This window comes from Perognathus longimembris, chromosome 2 (genome assembly GCF_023159225.1).
Source record: "Perognathus longimembris pacificus isolate PPM17 chromosome 2, ASM2315922v1, whole genome shotgun sequence".
NCBI lineage: Eukaryota > Metazoa > Chordata > Mammalia > Rodentia > Heteromyidae > Perognathus > Perognathus longimembris.
In genome coordinates this window covers 96,411,663-96,432,548 of record NC_063162.1, presented here as the reverse complement: position 1 = coordinate 96,432,548, position 20,886 = coordinate 96,411,663, and positions in this window count along the sequence as shown.

The following is a 20,886-nucleotide window of genomic DNA, read 5'->3' as shown; positions in this document are numbered from 1 at the left end:
CCAACCTGTACCTGGACACTTGATCCTGCTGGGGCCCATGCATACAGCCCCCAGCAAATTTGTGAGAGAACACAAGCAGCCTCCAACAACTCGGGGCAACACAAGCCCAATGGAAGAACTAGAGTGCACACGCATGCGCCCCCTGGAGGGCCAGCATGGGGCCAGCGTGCTAGCCCCCCCCAGCAGGAGGACCTCTTGCCCAAACCCCTGCAGGAGTGCACAAGCGGACACAAGTGAGGGTGACCACCTCAGCAACAATCGAGAAGGTCACGCTCACCCATTGTGCAGTAAGGTTCAACAGCCAAACTCAAACCCAGAGCCAGGACACAAGCAAGTCTCCCACTGACGGACCAGTGGGAACAAGCACAAAGCCAATCCAGGGAAACCACCCACAGATCTCCACATGCACAAATCACAAAAAAATATAACAAATTTCATCAAAGGGCAAGCCAACTCCAAGCTTCAAAAAGCAGCACAACTGAAGAGGAGATGGAGAATAAAGAAACAACTGAGGCTAGGATAACAGAAATGATGGAAAGCCTCAGAAACGAAATCAGAAAACAATTCTAGGAGTTTAGAGTGGAAGTATCGAAGGACCTCCAGGAAGTCAAGAAAGAAATGGAAGCAAAAATGGATACAGTGCAAATGTCCGTTAAAGAAGACCTTAATATCCTGAGAAGTGAAATGCATAAAAAAATAGAATTAAAATACAACTCTTTAAAGGAAGAAATTTCCACAATCAGAGCTGATCTGGCAACCATAAATAGCTCTCTGACATCCATAAACTCCACACTTGAATCCACAGCAAAAAGAATTGACCATATTGAATCCAGAATCTCTCTCTTGGACGATGATGCAGACGACAAGAACCAGAAAATTACCACAATCCAAGAAACGGTAAAGCTCCAGGGCAGACTAATCCAGGAGCTAGTGGACAAAGACAAGAGATATAATCTGTGCATAATTGGAATAGAAGAAGGAGCCAAATACCAGAGCAGAGGGTTTCAACATATTTTCAATAAAGTGATTGCAGAAAACTTCCCCAATCTCACAAGGGACCTCATCCAGGTAACCAAAGCCTATAGGATGCCTGGAAGACCAGATCCTAGAAAATCCTCGCCCAGGAACATAATAATCAACATTTCAGATCACAAGAATAAAGAGCAAATTTTGAATACAGCCAAAGCGAAGAAAAAAATTTATTACAATGGGAAGAGGATCCAAATAACAGCAGACCTCTCCATACAAACCTACCACGCATGAAGAGCATGGAAGAACACCATCCAAGTCCTACAGGCCAACAACTGCCAACCTAGAATTCATATTCGAGGGAAAAACCAGATCTTTCCATAGCAAAGAGGATCTAAAGGAGTATGGGAATAAAAAATCAGCCCTACAGTGAATTCTAAGAGGGGAACCCCACCCAACAGAAATCGTACAGGACACACAGACAGAAACAGAAAGAAACTACAATAGCCAGAGCCCAACAGAAAGAGCAGCTCACTAAAGACAAGAAAAAGAAAAGAAAAAACAGCCTAACAGGAAAATGGAAGGAGAAAAAACACTCTTATCCTTGATCTCTTTGAATATAAATGGTATAAACTTTCTGATAAAGAGGAGCAGACTGGCAGAATGGATCCACAAACAAAAAGTTGCCATCTGTTGTCTTCAAGAGACCCATCTTACAGCAAGGGATAAAAATAGGCTCCGAATGAAAGGATGGAGCAAGATCTTCCAAGCAAACGCACCTACCAAAATGGCAGGAGTAGCCATCCTGATCTCAGACAAGCTGGACTTCTCATTAAAATCAACTCAAAAAGACAAAGAGGGTCACTACATTTTAATACAAGGAAAAATCCAGAATCATGGTGATAAACGTATACGCACCAAACAAAAGAGGCCCTACATATGTCAAGCAAATTCTCACAGAACTACAGAACAAGATAGACCCAAACACAATCATAGTGGGTGACTTTAATATCCCACTCTCTCCAAGAGAGAGATTCAACACCCAAAGGATTAGCAAGGGAGCTGAGGACCTAAGTAACACCATATCCCAAATGAATCTCACAGATCTATACAGAATCTTCCACCCTACAGAGACTCAATATACTTTCTTCTCAGCAGCCCATGGATCATACTCCAAAATAGACCATGTCATAGCACACACAAAGAACCTCAGCAAATACAAAAGTATTGACATCATCCCATGTATTATATCTGACCACAGTGGAATAAAGGTAACTCTCAATAACAATGGCTACCACAGAGGCTATACACATTCTTAGAGGCTAAACCCCACACTGTTGTCCAACACTTGGGCCACAGCCCAAATTAAAGATGAAATTAATGGGGCTGGGAATATGGCCTAGTGGCAAGAGTGCTTGCCTCCTACACATGAAGCTCTCGGTTCGATTCCCCAGCACCACATATATGGAAAACGGCCAGAAGGTGCTAGCCTTGAACAGGAAGAAGCCAGGGATAGTGCTCAGGCCCTGAGTCCAAGGCCCAGGACTTGTCAAAAAAAAAAAGATGAAATTAATGAATTCATAAGCCACAATGACAGTGAAAATACATCACAAAGGAACCTATGGGACACAGCTAAGGCAGTACTGATGGGCAAGATCACCGCCCTCAGCACTCACATTAAAAGAATGGAAGCAGAGCAGGTGAATAACCTCACAATGAAACTAAAACAATTGGAGAAACAAGAAATGATTGAATCTAAAATGACTAGGAGGAGAGATATCACAAAGATTAAAGAAGAGATAAATCTGATTGAAAATAGAAAGACCATTCAACAAATAAATAAGACTAAAAACTGGTTCTTTGAGAAAATAAATAAAATCGACAGACTCCTCACAAGACTTACAAAAAAAAGAAGAGAAGAGACTCATATATGTAAAATCAGGGTCTCCACCAGAAAAATCACAACAAATACACACGACATTCAAACAATCATAAGGAACTATTTTCAGAACCTCTACTCACTAAAAGAACAATAATTTTACAGAAATGGATCAATTTTTAGAGAAGTACAAACTGCCCAAACTGAACCAAGAAGAAATAAATCAACTAAATAAACCAATAACGTACAGCGAGATACAGGGGGTAATGGAGAACCTCCCAACAAAGAAAAGCCCCGGCCCAGATGGATTCACCAATGAATTCTACAAAACCTTTAGTGAGGAGCTAATACCAATACTCCTCAAACTACTCCGCGAAATAGAAACAGAGGGAGAAATCCCAAACTCATTCTATGAAGCTAATATTATACTCATCCCCAAACCCGGAAAGACCCAACAAAAAAAGAGAACTACAGACCAATATTGCCAATGAACACAGACACAAAGCTCCTCAATAAAATATTAGCTAACAGGATCCAGAAACTGATCAAGAATATTATACATCATGACCAAGTAGGCTTTATCACAGTCACAAGGATGGTTCAACATCTGTAAATCAATCAGTGTAATCCACCACATCAACAGAACTAAAATCAAGAATCACATTGTTATCTCAGTCGATGCCAAAAAAGCCTTTGACAAAATATAACATCCATACTTATTAAAAATTCTGGAGAAAACAGGAATAGATGGAACATTCCTCAAAACAATAAAAACCATATACAACAGACCAACTGCTAATATCGTATTAAATGGGGAGAAACTAAAATCATTCCCCCTAAACTCAGGAACAAGACAAGGATGCCCACTCTCCCCACTTCTTTTCAATATAGTGCTAGAATCCCTAGCCATAGCAATAAGGCAAGAGGAGGACATCAAAGGGATCCACATCAGCAAGGAAGAAATCAAGCTATCCCTATTCGCAGATGACATGATCTTATATCTGAAGGACCCAAAAAACTGAGTCCCCAAACTGCTACACCTAATAAACCATTTTGACAAAGTAGCAGGATACAAAATCAATCCACAAAAGTCAGCAGCTTTTCTGTACTCCAGCAATATACAAACAGAAAAGGAAATTATGGTAATAATTCCTTTTACAGTAGCCAAAAAAAAGAATAAAGTACCTAGGGATCAACCTAACCAAAGACGTGATGGACCTATTTAATGAGAACTACAAAAATCTAATAAGGGAAATCAAAGAAGAAACAAGGAGATGGAAAGACCTCTCATGCTTATGGGTAGGCAGAATTAATATAGTGAAAATGGCCATATTGCCCAAATTGTTATACAAATTCAATGCAATCCCCAACAAAATCCCAGCTACATTCTTCACTGAAATAGAGAAAGCAACCCATGAATTCATATGGAACAGCAAAAGACCTAGAATAGCCAAAGCAATTCTAGGCAAAAAAAAAAGCAGTGCAGGAGGTATCACAATACCAGACTTCAAGCTCTACTATAGAGCCATCATAACAAAAACAGCCTGGAATTGGTATAAAAACAGACCTGAAGACCAATGGATTAGAATTGAAGACCCAGAAATAAAACCGCACTCTTACAGTCAGCTGATATTCGACAAAGGAGCTAAGGACATACAATGGAATAACCAGAGCCTCTTCAACTACTGGTGCTGGGAAAACTGGGCAACCATATGTAGAAAACTCAAGGTGGACCCTAGCCTATCACCAGGCACCAAGATCAACTCAAAATGGATCAAGGACCTCAACATCAGACCTGAATCCTTGAAACTATGGAAGGACAGAGTAGGAAAGATGCTAGAACTTTTAGGCAAAGGAAGGAACTTCCTGAATAGAGTCCCAGGGGCATAACAGATAGGGGAGAGACTCAACAAATGGGACTACTACAAAATAAAAAGTTTCTACACAGCTAAGGACATAGCCTCCAAAATAGAAAGACAGCCAACCATATAGGAACGGATCTTTACCAGCACAGCAACAGACAAAGGCCTAATATCTGTCATCTACAGAGAATTCAAAAAACTAAGCCCCTCCAAGCCCAGTAAACCAATTAGGAAATGGGCAAAGGAGCTTACGAGAGACTTCACAAGAGAAGAGATAAAAATGGCAAAGAAACATGAGGAAATGTTCAACATCCCTGGCAGTAAAGGAAATGCAAATAAAAATAACCCTGAGATACCACCTCACTCCAGTTGGAATGGGCTGTACTCTGAACTCAGGCAACAACAAATGCTGGAGGGGGTGCTGGGAAAGAGGAACCCTTCTCCATTGTTAGTGGGAGTGCAAATTAGTACAACCACTTTGGAGAACAGTATGGAGGTTCCTCAAAAAGCTCAACATAGACCTACCCTATGACCCAGCCATACCACTCCTAGGCATCTATCCTGAACAACAGGTCCCAAGATATCAAAAAGACATCTGTACTTCCATTTTTATCACTCCACAATTCACAATAGCCAAAATATGGAAACAACCCAGATGCCCCTCCACAGATGAATGGATCCAGAAAATATGGTGCCTCTACACAATGGAATACTACATAACGATTAGAAATGGTGAAATATTGGTATTCGCAGGGAAATGGTCAGAACTTGAACAAATAATGTTGAGTGAGACAAGCCTAGAACACAGAAAACAAAGGGGCATGATCTCTTTGATATATGACTGTTAAGGAGGGGGGAGGGGAGACAGTAGAGACCAGGTCTGTGAAACCAAAAACTTCTTGTCAAATGGTATATCCCACAGGTGTAGGTCAGTGACCCTACATTATGTATCCAAAACCAAACAACTACTCAACATATAAAGGTCAAAAATAGACCTCTCAGTGGATCACAATAGCTCAAAAGCTACGTATGTACGTTCATATAAGACTATTGTTGACATATTGTCTACTGTCAACATTACATTTAAAGCTCTAGGTGAATTTGTTTTGGAGTAGGCCACGTGGCTACTGTATATGTTCTTGGTACACTGTATATTATATATATGTCTACCTGACCTAGGAAAGGGAAAGAAAAACAGTGTGTAAGATATCACAAGAAATGTACACACTGCCGTACTATGTAACTGTACCCCTTGTGCACAACACCTTGTCAAAAATTTTTGTTTAATTAATAAATAAATTATTAAAAAAAAACAAAAACAAGAGAAACGTATATAAAGAGTTTGTAGTAACCTACCAGTGGACTTGTTATATGCAGGCATACAGAAGGGCCAGCAAGAATATGTTTGAGATACTGCTTCCACAATTACAGGAAGAGGCAAAGAAGCATTCAGAGAGAGTTATCAAGGAAAACGGGGTGACTTTACAGCGACTTAAAGCAAGAAAAAAGCATATGTTTAATATGAAGACAGATTTCAGAAAAAAATGTATCAGGAGCTTATGAAAAAATAGCAACGTCCAGATGTGAAACTCCTCATGGACTGGAAATACACACGAGCCAGATGTGATTCATTGTTGGTATATATGCCCCAGCAAATGAATCCAAAGCTCTGTGCACTTCACATTTCTGGACTGATGGATGAACTCAACCAGCACAGACTGGAGATTTCCTTCAGTCAGGGGACACAGAATCCTGGTATGATGCTGTTTGAGAATGTGAGAACTGTGATAGATGACAATGTTGATGCATTTTTGAATTCCAGTAGATCCAACTTCACTGCATGGGGCTTCCAGGAGTTCAGTTCCGGGAAACATTACTTGGAGCTGACTGTGGATGACTGTTTGGACTGGGCACTGGGCGTCTACAGGAGTTCTAGGAAATGGAAGAAGCCCATGGAAATTCACTCTGAGGATATATTCCTCCTTTTATGTGTGAAGGGGAATAAGGACACCTGTCTGTTTACCATCTGCCCATTTTTGCCTCACTATATAGAGAGGCCTGTGAGCACGGTTGGTGTGTTTCTTGACTTTGAAGATGGAAGCTTGAGTTTTGTGAATGTTGCTAAGGGTTCCATTATCTGGAAGTATGACAATGAGTCCTTCCACATTCCTGTCAGGCCTTTTTTTTGCACTAAGCGTTCAACATAATTCAGTATTTAAGGACCTGTCTAAGCCCTTCATAGAGCACACCACGAATACTGCCCCTTATTTAGTTTTGTTTGAACGTGAATGTATACTCATTTGTATTAAATATGAAAATGGAATAAAATGGAAAAAAACCAAAAATATTACTGATGGTAAGATACCACAATGTTTCTTTTTGTTCATCTCATTTGTAAATGTACTTTCTTGGAATAATTTTGGCCATGTCATGTTGTTACTCTCTACGCCTCAATTATATTTCACCTAAATCTATCAGTCTAAAGATAAAATGCAACTTGCCAAATAAATTAATATTTTATGCTCCTTCTTGAAAAATAATTTATATATTTAGAATATTATTTTAAACAATGATTATTGCTAAGTTGTGGAGACCACAATTAAAACCCACTTTTACATGTGGTAGGAAGATAATATCTTGATGATGTAAAAGAGCATTCAATAGGTGAGTTCAAAAGATCCTTTCACTTAGCTGTAAAAGAATACCAGGGTGAAGCCTCTTGGAGCTGTTAGCATAGACTGAAAACAAAGTGAAGGACAAGAGTTTAAAACAGATCCTGGCTTGGGCCCGGGTGCTATTAGGAGTAAGGAACATGAACTAAAGTGTGAAGGAGGGTATACATGTCCAAAGTATTTTTGTACATGTGTGAAAATGGAAAAATTTCTTGTTGACATCAGTTTGGTAAAAGGGAAGCAGGAAGAAGGAGAGAAATAGAAGATTTAGTTCTAATCAAGGCATGTCAAAATGAGCCCCCCTTGCAACTAATTAATGCTACTAAAATACATGCAAAAATTTAAATTAATGATGGAAATAAAATTCAATTTCATTAAAAACTAAGAAATAAATAACAATAACCATTTTCTATATCTTAATGACAAGTTCTTCCTAACTAAATGTGAAAATTAGGTAAGAGTTTTAGTATATTTTATCTTGACACTTGTGTTAATTAATTAATTAATTTATTTATTTAGTTACTTATTGTAAATAATGATTTTGACCTCTCTACAAGTAGTGGTTAGCTCTCCTTTAAGATGGTTGTCCAATGTGTTCATTGCTTCCCAAGTATAGTTATGTAATATGATTAAGGCCCTATGAAAGTGTTTGCTCCTGGGTGCTGTGGATAATAGGTCAAAATCTTTGCAAAGCGAAGCAAGTATTGTTTATAAAAGCATAGAGTCTAGGATGTGGAGTCTATCAGAAGGTAACTCCTGATCCTCTTGATTATTAATTAAGGCAGTAGGAGAGATAATGTAAGAAATCATTGGAAGCTACATTCATCCCATTCACACGGAATTTGTCAACAGAAAGAAATGAAACTTCCTGAGTGTCAACACATCTGAGTTTAGGGTGTAGGGACCTAAGGCTTTCAGTATCACAGGCTCTGGACTTCCAGTGCCCATGTCCAGTATGTAGCAGCTAATGGGACAGATGTAAGATTGTGGTGTCAGGACCCTTAGCTATTGATTTACAACTCCTCCCAGGTGGGTTTAGTATCTTGATGCCTTTCTGGAATATCCAGTCACTGGGTTTATACCCCATCCACTTTGAGAAGTATCCTTTTGCCTACCTTAGCCTGGCTTTCTTCTATCACTGGCTATTTTACTACCTGTATTACAGGTATAGCTAATACATGGCATGAAAGGTATAAAATAAATGTTTTGTACTGAAGAATACAATGGAGTTTTTGATGATTCAGAATAAAGTACATGAGCCAGTTTGGAACAGTCATTTTGACAATGGCCACCATTAAGAAGTGATGGCATTCAGCTATTTATTTTATCCCACCTAGGTAATTTAATACTAGATTTTCATCTCACTAAGTCTACCACACTGGATATATTTTGAGTTCATTGAAATTGAATTAGAGCCATATGGAAAAATAAAAACTATGATAAAAATACTATTGGAAGTAGGAAAATCATTTTATATTTAACTTCCTAAGAAATAATAATAATATGAAGATTATGGTGATGCGATGTCCAACGAGAAGCCATATATTGCGTTCTATTCAGAGAAAACAAAATAATCTTAGAATATAGGAAAACAAAGTTTCCCTTCATGTATTCAATATGTGAAACAGCAACAACAGCTATTAACTAGATGTGCAGACATAAGAAATTTGGTATTTGTATTTTACATGATTATTGTTATTATTATTATTATTGTTATTATTTGCAGGTCCTGGGGCTTGAACTCAGGGACTGGACACTGAACTGCAGTTTGGGTTGTTTGTTTGTTCTTTTCCTCTCAAGCCTAGCTATTTACCACTTGGTCATGGCTCCACTTCTGGTTTTCCGTGATTAATTGGAGGTAAGATTCTCATGGACTTTTCTGTCTGGACTGGTTTTGAATTTCAGTATTCAGATCTCAGCTCTTGAATAGATAGGATTACAGATATAAGCCACTGGTACCCAGCTGGTCTTCTAATTTTTTAACCATGTAATAGAGAATGAAAATACTTGAAATCAAATATTGAAATACTCAGATTTACAGGTATTCAATGGGGGGCTCAGAAAGAAGAAAAATATCACTCTCACATCAATTCATAATATTATTACTCTGAATGCCTCAGATTCTAGGTTGCTTCTCACAGCTTCTACCAAGATCAGTCACTTTCTAGGCTAAATGCAGCAACATTTACATTCGTTTGGAATGAAAAGATAGTCCCTAATGAGTCTTTAAAGAGTACAAAACAGCATTAATTACAACCATGATAGTTGACAGAAAACTTGGATTCAATCCTATTTCTGCCATTTACTATCTGTGTGCAAGTCTCTAAGACTTGTTAAATCAGAGAGCTGAAGAATAATTTGCCTGTATCTCATTACTTTCATTCTGAGAAGAGCATATAATGAAATGCATTTTTGTACATATTGACAATGTGTCCCATAGAGAATTTTAGGATATAGTCTTAAAACTGACTGGATATTCAATAATCTTTGTTGATCATTTAAGCTGATTGATTATTCCCTTTTGCCAAATATAAAGAATTGCTTGACATTCTGGCCCAAATACTATGTTAACAAATAAATATGTCAACACTTTGAATGGAATGCTTTTAGAGGAGAAACAGTGACACATGGAGGAAAGGAGAATCAATGGTATTTTACCTTGTCACCAGCACTTCAGGTTTTGAAGTTCAAGTCAGGTACACAGAACATAGTTTCATTAAAATTCTCAGCTCACGTGTTTTCAAATATATTACTATATTGTTACTTTATAAATGAGGCTTAAAGGTTAAGATATTCTGAGTTAATACATATATTTTTACAAAATTAAAATTTGGCAGTAGTATCTAAGCTTTTCAACTGTCTTTGTTGAAAAATGAATGCTTGCCAAATACTTCCTTGTCATTTTTGTTAACATATAAAAGTTGGACATGAATTCTTTCCTCAGAATTCATACTTCAGTAAATTAATTGTTAATCTCCCATTTATAAATGAGATTTAAATGTATTTTAAAATATATTTTTAAAAAGCTACCCATGACCATTATGTACTTGTTTTTATATATTATCTTGAATATTACTGCATGGGAAATCAGGCAGAGAACAAAAGTTGACTTTTAGCTATATATCCTTAGTAACAATTGTATAATAAATATAAGTAAAAAACAATGAAAATTTCAGACTTAGTATAGAAAGAAAATCCGATTAAGCATCTATAAAGTAATTTCATTTTATTTTTGTCCCCCCAAAGAACTTGCATTCCCAACCTATATTTGGTAAGAAAGACTCATTAATCATTATTATGGTTAATTACTAATATTAACATCAATATTAGTTAATTTTACTAATCATTGTTATTGATTAACTTATTTAAAGAGAAGTCCTAATTTTTACACAGTTGAAAAAAATTGAGGGACCTTCCTTCCCCACTCCCAGGTAAAATGAATAGAAATTTTAAACATTGAGTTTAGTTCATTCTAACAGTTAATAATGAGTATTTGTGAATCTGAAGTAGTCTATCAGTTACTATGTAGACTTAACAAGAGATTTCTGTTTAGTAGTACTTTTGTTTATTTTTGATAAAGGAAATATACTTTTGACATATTGTATAGAAATATGACTACTTCCAAACTAGTCTACCATTGAAAATTACATTGTCACCTACTCCCAAACTAAGAAAAGCTTTTATGCAGAAGTGTCTCAGAGTACTTAGAAGAGGCTGGAGTCTGTCAAGTTCTAGAGGAAGGGCTAGGAGTTCAGTGGGTGAAGCCACCTAGAGGAGAATGTGATTGGCAGGAAGATGGAGTCATAATGTGCTTCAACAGGTGGCAACAAACCATTAGAAGATTGTTTCTTTCAAAAATAGAATCACAGATCTTCCTCAAGATTGAAAGAGTTTTTGACCTTTAAACCTCAAGTTGCCCAGTCATCAATTTTCCTAGTAAGTTATTGAACTTCAAGACAGACCCACTTCCTGAACTTGCCATTATACTTTCTTTGGAAAAATTTCCATATGCTTTGCATCATTAGGCCTTTGTCACAGACCCTGGCACAAATGAATCATTTTTCCATCTTTAAGTGGTCATAAGAAGAAAAATGGATTGACAGAGTGTGCTATGACCCGGAACACCACCAGCCAGAGTTGGAAAGCAAGGCACTGTACATTATTTAAAAAAAAATCAAATTCATTAAGAAAAAATAATATGAGAAAAGTATATACTCATAAGTAATATATTCATATGCAAACATTATGCAAATGATTTACCAGTAAACAATGTATAGTGCTATCAGTAGTCATTTTGTATTTCTTTCCTGTGATTGTTGTTTGGTAAGTGAATTTCAAGACATTAGTCTTTTTGAATGTATTCCACCCTGTAGTCATCTTCAATGAAGAAGAGAGAATTTGCCCTTTTGTCATTTTTTTCGTCTTGACCATGTGACATTTTTTTTTTTTTTTTTATGAGGAGGCTTTGCTGGAAAAGCACTGGGTAGTCTCCCATAATCAGAATCCTTTAGTATAGGTCTAAAGCTAAGCAAAACTGAGGCATTTCTAGTGAACAATACAGATGCATCAACTTGTTTGCAAATATATCCTGATGGATTTATGGCCAAACCCATTTGGAGAAACAGCACTGACCTTTATTTTCTAGATCTACAAAACCAGTCTAATGGCTTTCAACACTTATTCATAGCCTGCATTGAGAAATTTCCTGAACCTTTGTCTTGTTTTATGTCATGTGTTAGTCATTTCCTACCACATTTTAAACTCTTAAAACTTCGAAGTAATCATTTTTCTTCTTGAACAGGCACAGCATTTTCTCTAGAAAGTGTAAGGTGCACCCCAGGAAGGCTCCATGCAGATGTGAACGCCAGGCGGTATTCAGGCAGGAAAGTTTATTATGGAACTGCTGGCCTGTGTCCTTGAGGATGCATGGCCAGAGAGAAGGGGCAACCCCTGCCCGGCCCTGCCTTATCTAGGGCAGGGGCAGTGGGGTGTGGCCAGATGGATTAGGATGTGACCTCAGGGAAGCAGGAAGTAACTGCCTCCAGGTATGCCGGTTACCCAGGTAACTGGGTGGAGACTTAAATCAGGTAGGGGGCATCTTCATGGACCTCTCCTGGGCAGACCTTACAAAAAGACTATGCATCTTTGAGACAAAGAAGCATGCTCATATACTTCCACGTGGTTTTTTTTTTTTTAAAACATTGCAGTCACATTTTATGGCAGAGTATATGTAGCTAAACTAGATATTTATTTGATTTCTAACTGACAAAATTGTCTATATTTATCAAATACAAAATGTATACTTGTAGAATGGCTAAATGCTGATGATATATTCATTAAATTTTAGATGTGAAAATACTTAAAATCTATTCTCAGTAGTTTTGCATTCACACACATATAACAGTATTAACTGTTACCAATTTGTAGAAGGCTTATCAATTTGAAATTTCATACCATTTGACTCTCTAGTTAATTAAATTTTATATTTTTATTTGACAATGGGTTTTACCATTGTCTAAAGTAATGTAAAATTATTTATTTTAATATTTTACCCTCCCCAATGTTCTTATGATAAAACATTTACCTCATGCAAATGGTTTATTTCCTCAAATCTTTGAATAAAATGTGCCCAGGTACTTAATAAATAACAACCACCATGAGAATAACACACATACTTGTGATTTTTCTCTGCATTTTTCTATGTTCCCAACACTGGACTAGGCTTTATTAAATTCTACTATTTACTTCAGTTCAACCATGGCTGCGTGAATTAGGCCCTATTCTTTACCGATGTTCCCTGAAGGGAAAATGGTTTACAGTTGTTAAATAATTTCCTCAAATCCACCTGGGTTACAATGACAGTTCTGATTATAGATTATTCAAAAAATGTTTTCAACAAAACTTTCACTCAAACTTTCAATATTTTGTGAAACAAAATTAACCACAGAGAGCGCAAACGAGAGAGAGCAAATGAGAGAGAGAGAGAGAGAGAGAGAGAGAGAGAGAGAGAGAGAGAGAGAGAGAGAGCTAAACGTGAAAATATGGGAAGCGTTGAGTCAGGATACAAACACTGTAGAACAATGTAGTAAACTTTCACCCACACTGATTCACCAAACATAGACAAACATAAACATAGAAAATGTTTAATTCATATACAGTTAAGATCTATATAAGATGTTCAAGTCAGTACTGATGGAAAAAACAAACCATGTTTATTTTCATTTGCATAATGAAATGTCTTACAATATAGAAACAAAACTCTATTCACAATAGCCAAACTGTGTAATCTGCCAAGGTGTCCAATGAATGAAGAATAAAGAAAATGTGCTTATATAGCCAGGTACCTGTGGCTCAAGTCAGTAATCCTCACTAATCAGGAAGCTGAGATCTGAGGACGGTTGGTTCCAAGCCACCTTGGGCAGGAAAGTCCATGAGACTTATCTCCAATAAACTACTCGGAAAAAGCCAAAAGTGGTACTGTGGCTCAAGTGGTAGAGTGCTAACCTTGAGCACTAGGGACAGCATCTAGACCTTTAATTCAAGCTCCAGAATGGGCAAAAAAAAATTTTAAAAAGTGATGGATGATAATTTATGAGGCTTTTTTCAGGAAAATTGGTGAAACAGGAAATCATCATCTTAGGTTGAATAAAATAAGCCATACTGAGAAAGACAAATAACACATTCTCTGCTCTACGTGGAATCCAAAGCTCCCTCCAAAAGAATGACATGAGTAAAAAAATAGGAAGTTTGAAGATAGAATGTATAAAAATAGAACGATGAAATCTGCTTAAAGTGAAGGAAAGCAGAAAGAAAGAGCAGTAGAGAGGATAAATTCAGTCCAAGTATACAATATACATACATAAATAGTACAATGAAACTACTTTGTAAATTGGCACAAAAGAGCTAACAAAATATAAATGAAACTAAAATAATATAATGATAAAAGAAAGGATAGAGATACAGTGAAGACAAGTACCAGAAAATATTTTTACTTAAAAAAAATTTAAGGGCTGGGGATATGGCCTAGTGGCAAGAGTGCTTGCCTCATATACATGAGGCCCTGGGTTCAATTCCCCAGCACCACATATACAGAAAACGGCCAGAAGTGGGGCTGTGGCTCAAGTGGTAGAGTGCTAGCCTTGAGCACAAAGAAGCCAGGGACAGTGCTCAGGCCCTGAGTCCAAGGCCTAGGACTGGCAAAAAAAAAAAAAAAATTTAAACATGGGTTGGGAATGTGGTTTAGTGGTAGAGTGTTTGTGTAGCATGCATGAAGACCTGGGTTGGATTCCTCAGCACCACATAATCAGAAAAAGCCAGAAGTGGCATTGTGGCTCAAGAGCTAGAGTGCTAGCCTTGAGCAAAAATGAAGCCTCAGTGCTCAGGCCCTGAGTCCCAAGCCACAGGACTGACAATTAAAAAAAAAATTAAACACATGGTAGAAATTAGCAGCTCTCTAATCCTTATTTGTATTAATACCTATATATGCATACTGATCTCTTTGTTTAAAGGAATTTGAGACCATAATTTGGCATTTTTAGGATGTTAGAGGGAATTAAATTTTTGATCATGATAATTTGTGCTTTCTCTTGATTATATCATAGCTGAGGTTTCACAGATCTATTTAAGTGAGCTCATAGAATAGTTTCAATGAGTGCATCATCTACTACCTACCAAAATTAGATTTCAACTGGCTTTCTTAAATGAACTAGTATCATACAGGTAGACATGCCCTAAAGAATAGGTCAGTCATACAACAGGCCAGGCTCTAGAAAATATTAACTTGCAGTGCAGAGCCAAAGTATAGGAAATGGAGCAGACTCTGTAATCAGAATCAGATATTTTAAAAATCCATGAAGAATTGCTCCTTAATTTGGGGGAAGAGGTAGAGTGTGAGAGAGAGGGTAACACAAAACACCATAGCATAGACCATGACACCATCAGTTCAAGCTGTGCTTTTAGAAGGAATACCCAAATTCTTAACACCTTCTTTTTCACATGTCAGCTGTTTTAAGAATTAGTATCGAAATCTTTTACTTACCATGAATTTGCAGCTGTAAATTAATGATCAAAGTGATTTATTATTCAGTTGTTCAACCACTGCTTTATTTCTGTTGATCTTTGTTTTTTCTGCTTAATTTCTATAAATTACTGTACAGTTTCCCATAAGGTATAATTAAGCTGAATTGCTTAAGTTTTAATTATTGTGTATTATAGATGTTGAAAGAAACATTAGCACTTGGCTTTTAAAAATGTGATCGTATATTTATAAGAGAGCATTTATAAACACATTTACATATAGTTAAGATGAAAAAGGTATTTGAATTGTAGTCATTAGCATTTCTTCAAACATATGGCAGAGCTGCGGAGGCCATGGGCCATGCCTTCATTAGCTGAACACTGTTTCATCAGTGTTTCAGCTTCCTGCTGTGCCACCCTGTGGCGTCCCCTTCTGTCCCTGAGGTTTCAGTGACAGGGGACAATATGTCCCCAAGGTGAAAATCTGGAAAATATAGCAGATTAGCCCTAAGAGAAATTCTTATGATTATTTAATCATACTTACAGAAAGAACACATAGCACCATTAAATCGGTTTCCATGTTTCTCTGACAGTCCCTGTTTCTCAGTTTAAGGGCCTGGGATGTCTGCAATGCACAGTGAGACAGGACATGGCTGTGCTGCCATTTGAAGGCTGGCCTGTTCTACATTTGAAGACATAATGGTCAAAGCCAACCCAGGTTCAGAGCAAAAGTATCAGGTGAGACTTGTAATCTGCTGCTTATAGTTTACTCATGACCAATGTGAAACTTTCCTGAATGATGGCATATATGCAATCTTATTTTACTCTCTATCAAACATTAGAGAAATGAAAAGAAATATTTTCTTAGAAGTGATAACCATGTTTTATTGGTATATTTTTCTGGTATGTAAAGAGCACTGAATCTCAGAGACAAAGGCCTCTCTGTGGCATGATAAGAGGCACCATTATGTTATAACTGCTAAATACCTTCTGCAGGTATAGAATTAGTACCTACAGATCTCTATCATGGGATACATATGTATATAATAGATTTTAATCTGAAATTATTATTTTAACAGTCCCTGTGATATCTGATGAAGATATATTTGGGCATGAAAACATATGATTAAGTAATTGTCATTAATATTCAGTAGTTGGGGATATTTAATCTTAGAAAATGATGATCAAGGTAAACAAATTGTTGAAGACATTGTATCTACTTTCTCCTTAATAAGTGACTAAGGATATTACACATGGGAAATTCCTGGGGAAATTAAAATATTAGCTATACATAGAATTATTCAGAGATGTTCAAATGGTTTGTGCTATTAAAAAAAGAAGAAAAGAGAAATAATGTTGATTCTCTGTTCTGACTTCATAAATCTTTAGAGAAAGAATTACTCCCAGCAATCTAATTTTAAAATCTGCAATGCTATGTGCGAATTTCTACTATTCTGAAAATACTTGTATTTCTTTCTTTCTTTTTTTTTTTTTGGCCAGTCCTGGGCCTTGGACTCAGGGCCTGAGCACTGTCCCTGGCTTCTTCCCGCTCAAGGCTAGCACTCTGCCACTTGAGCCACAGCGCCGCTTCTGGCCGTTTTCTGTATATGTGTTGCTGGGGAATCAAACCTAGGGCCTCGTGTATCCGAGGCAGGCACTTTTGCCACTAGGCTATATCCCCAGCCCTGTATTTATTTCTTAAAGGGGCAAATTTTTCTATGACATAACAAAAGAAATGGAAGAAAAATAATGCCCTTCTTTAAAAAGTGATGCACTTCTCTAGGACTGTCAAAATATATAAGCATTAGTTTATAGATATCAGCATTACTATTCTACCCTTTCTTTCAGGGTTGCATTCTTTCTGTTCTTATTCCTAGGATGGTAATTACACTATTGACATTGGAGTTAACTGCCTCCAGCATAAATCAACTGTGAGATCTAGAGAAAACACCTGAAAATGTTTTATGCCTCAGTTTCTTCAAAAATAATTTTAGCTCCAACATCATGGTTTGTCCGGAGAATTGCATAAATATGCTAATTAGTATACCTTATGTGTTCGTAAGTGTCTAGCAATATCAAACACTTTTTTTATTCAAAGTAACTTTTCCCACTAAATCTTTAATTCCACCTCCTTCCACCTCTCTGTACCCTACTTTTGTCCCTGTTTCAACACTATATTCTCCCTCCTTTTCAAAACCAAACATTTTGACAGATGCCATTTAGTTCCCATAGACAGCCTGTGGGAGATAGAATAAAAAAATGTAATAATAACAAAAGGTGAACTAATGCATCAGTGATAATCACTAGACATTATGTTGAAAATGACCCATAAAATTTGTAGGGGAGGTGGGTTGGGAGAAAACAAGGGAAGAGGTAACACTGTTCAAAAAGAAATGTATTCATTACCTGACTTAGAGAACTGTAACCCCTCTATATACCACCTTTCCAATAGCAATAAAACATTTTAAAGTGTAATAATAGAAACTTGGTCAGCAAAAACTAATTCCAGAACATAGCTGCAAGTACGAGGGCTCATTTTGGACCGATTGGCTAATAGCATTAAAAAAAAAATCAACTTTAGATCTAACATGAATTCTCATTCACTGCAGTAGTGCACTAACTTCTGGCATAATTGAGGACATTACATCCATTGCAAGCATTGAAATTGTTCTATCTCCATGTAATGTTACACAAATGGGAGGATGAAGAAAATAGAAACAATGAATGGATTTTTTGTATATCATAAGCTGCTAGAGTTGGCTGAAAAAATTAAATGGTATCCATAATATTCCTCAGAACGTTTAAATAAAATAGTAATTAAATGGGATATTTGTTTCTTTATCATGGATCAGTAGGATATGGAATGGAGTCATACAAATATATTTGCTTTGGGGAATACCCTTTTGGACCTTTTTATTTTTCATCATCTCATAACATATCACAAGTCCCCAGAAATATGCCATGCTAATATTGCCAACTGAGTTCTTCCAAGCAGAGATGACATCAGCCATCTGTCACACAGCACTAATGCTGGGAATCAAAGCCAACTATAGAGAAAATAAATACCTTTCATATCGATTAGCCAAATATTTATGTTGAGAATGAAATGATTAAAATCTCACTACTCAAGCTAATTACCCTAAGTGAATATTTGCCTCCAAGTGAACTACATAGCAGCAGTATGCTTGCCTTATTACTTTCCTAAAACTGAATTTTGTTATGAATATGTGTACTGCATGAGGGGCTGGTATGTGGGTTTGCAAAGTGTTGCAATACACCATTGAAGCTATCTTTCTGCCTGAAGGTGTATCTCCTGCTGTCTTGGTAGATCCGATCTGTATGCTGTGCCACAGTGCACTGGATTCCAGAAGGTTGCTCTTTTGTTCTATTTTTAATCGTGTCTGTCTATTGAAAACAGATCCTCTGGAATGGTCACTGTTCAGGGCAAACAATCGAACCACACTGAAGCATCTATTTTTTTCAAGAGATGTTTAAAGGTAGAGCTAATACATGTCTGGCTTCATCTAAATAGATGATTGCATTATTTTCTAAATTGGTAGTTCTATTCAAAGGCATGAGAAGCCCTTCCAAATTCAATCACTGCTATTACAGTACACTGAGTCATTCAGTGTCCATGGGAAAGGTGGTGAGCTGAACTTGTTGAGTCAGCTTTAATAGAACATTTACATGAATATCAGGAGGTGGGGGCAGAACTTACTCTATGTTATAACTAAGCCTATGGGGAAATGAGTTATTTCATAAGAATATGTATATTTTTCATTGGGGGGAAGGAGCAGAATCCAGTGGTTTATGATTTGATTAAGCCATAAAAGGTGCTTTGAGCTCCTGTCCAGGTGATATAAAGGTCACCATAGAGAATGCTTCTGTCAACGCAAGCATTTCCATTTAGCTTGGCTGGAAAAAGCATCCCCTTCTAAAATAAATGAAACATGAAGATACAAAAATATTTTGGGTAAGTCTGCATCTTTATATAGTATCCAAAGTCAAAGGGTTAAGTGACCTGTCTGGAGCTGAATTACACTGAAGTCACTCTGAATTGCTATTTCACACAGTTTCCATGGGAGTCCAAAATGCAATTGAAATGAATAAACACTAATTTCATCTACCACTTCTTTCTAAATATTGAATTCTTCATGTGTATAAAAATGTGAGTAATGGATCACTTTCTTGAATATTTGTCTTGGCCATTTAAAATTTCAGAAAAAAATTGATCAGGATCTAGCCATATATATACATATTTGTATATATAATATTATATGTATTATATATTTGAAAAGTAAATTAAAAATGACATTTCCTCAAAAGCCACCAATTTTAACGATAAAGGCATTAATCTGTCCTGGAATATTTTGGCAATCTATACAATTTGTTCTTTGTTTCATTGTTCTACAATTTTATATTATAACACAAAATACATACTTCTCTCTGATCAAGAGTCACTGGACACTTACATGGAGATATCTTGTTATGGTGTGTGTGTGTGTGTGCTGATACTGGGCTTGGACTCAGGGGTAGGGCACTGTCCCTTGACTTTATTTTGCTCAGGACTGATGGTCCACCTTGAGCTACATCTCCATCTTTGGCTTTTTGGTGTTTGTTTGAGATAAAAGTGTTATGGATTTTCCTGCTTAGGATGGCTTTGAACTGGGATCCCCATATTTCAGCCTTCTACATAGATAGGATTACAGGCTTGAGCCACCAGCACCCCGTGTAAATGTCAAATTGCAATCCTCTTACACAACTTTTCAAGTTTAGAAAATTTATAAATACACATTCTTGAACCAACTGAGAAACAAAACATTATTACAATGAGGATCAAATAATTGTCACTATTATTCACAAATGTAGCTTTTTCTTGCAATGAGTCAAACAGTAGGCAACCCCATCTTCAGGATAAAGGGACGAGGACCCTTTTGTGGCAGGCCATCCCACTCCCTGTTCCATTATTAGGGGCTGAATCTCGGAGGAAAGAGAGTCAGCCTCTAGAATACAAATCTGCACAGTGATGTTTGTAAATCAGCTGATTTCAAAGATTGAAAATGCAAATAATCTGTTGATCAGATCCATTTATTCACCAAAAAAACTTGTTCTTAACCTCTTTTAGGATGGAATTAGTAAAGTTGTTTAATGTGAATCCCACGGTTTGAACAAAAGTAGCCACACTATATTTCCTGCCATATTGTTTTTTGTTTTTTTTTAAAGAAATACTAGTGTTCTCCTCTCTCCCATGGAGATAGATTAATATTCTCTTCTTAATTTGCCAGTATAAACCTTGAAGTATGTACTTCCTTTGCTTTCTCTTGGAAAGGAGAAATATATACTGTTAATCTTATGTTTTTCTGCATAATGGACTACACCAAAAATCAGTGGCTTACATAAACAATCATTTATATATTTGTAAGTCTGTGGATGAGCAACTTGGATGAGACTTCTCTGGAGTGGTTCCTCTGTGTGTCACAGGAGGTTA